Source organism: Pygoscelis adeliae, unplaced genomic scaffold (genome assembly GCF_000699105.1).
Source record: "Pygoscelis adeliae isolate BGI_AS28 unplaced genomic scaffold, ASM69910v1 Scaffold190, whole genome shotgun sequence".
Lineage (NCBI taxonomy): Eukaryota > Metazoa > Chordata > Aves > Sphenisciformes > Spheniscidae > Pygoscelis > Pygoscelis adeliae.
Window position 1 is genome coordinate 962509 of NW_008823922.1, and position 1120 is coordinate 963628.

The following is a 1120-nucleotide window of genomic DNA, read 5'->3' on the forward strand; positions in this document are numbered from 1 at the left end:
TCTCTTCTGTGGCTTTCCTTTTCCCTCTGTCTTTTTCTTCACCCTGGTTAAAAGGAAGGTCTGAAGGAGAGCCTGTCCATCTCTCACAAACGTATCCCTGAGGAGAGACTGACTCTGTGAAAACCTTCTTTATTCCCTCTGCAGACCTGCTTTTGTCACATTATTTGACACATAATAGCGTGCTGGGGGGTGAGGAGGGAAGCTTTTGTCTGTTCTTCACCCGTTCCCTATTTTAAAAACCTACCTGCATTGCACAATAGCTGTGACTGGCTATTTTCCCTAAGGTGATGAGGAAGAGTGTTTTTTGTGGTAGATTTCCTTGTAGGTTACAAATAAAAAGTAGTCAAAAGATGCATATTTTGGCTTCATTACTAATTTATTCTTATGATGTTAGGGGTGATAAATAGCCAGGAACCCCCCCACAACATCGTCAATTCTATTCTATCATCTCATACTCCAAGGCAATGTTTAGCAAGTTCCTACGCATATGTGGGCTATCTTATATCTCTGGTTTCCAGTGCATTTGTTTATTTCATAGGAGGGCAGCAAATGTTCGTGAAGTCATAGGCATATTCTATCCTATCTATTCTCGATGCAGAAGGCTCTCCATCTTGCCTCAAAGTTCCTTTGGAAAGGGTTCAGTATTTTGCAGTAAGACCATTCTAATTGCATTGGCAGCTATTTGCTAGCTGTGCCTGGCTTTCTTAAATGCTTCTCTGCTTCAGCTTCACAGATGGAATCAGGCCCTTGGGTGCGGAGCTTGACTGTGGTGCTCAGGACTGAGAATGGGGAGCAGAGGATGACACAGAAAGGCTTCTCTGCTTATTTTGGGCCCCAGTGTAAGACTGTAACCCAGTTTGTCAAACTCCAGTTTGACAACCTGTAGAAGGTTTAATACGAGTGTTCTTTAACACACAGGTTAAAAGCTCTACCCTTTAGTTGCTTTGGTGTGCTCAGTATTCAAACATTTCTTAAACTCTCTTCTCACTCGGAATCTGCTGGGGGTGTTGCTACTTGCCTGTGTTTCTCACGTGTGCCATAAGGGAGATGCCATAAACTCTCTTAAGTCTTTGCTTCGGTAACCAGCACCTCTATAAGAAGAAGAGCTGTGAGGATTCTT

The 1120-nt window shown here is 43.1% G+C and overlaps 1 protein-coding gene across 1 annotated transcript in view; it reads left to right on the top strand.

Moving 5' to 3' along the window:
• ANKRD22 (ankyrin repeat domain 22) overlaps nt 1-1120 on the top strand; it is a 10850-nt gene that overhangs the window by 7050 nt on the left and 2680 nt on the right. The window lies entirely within an intron of this gene.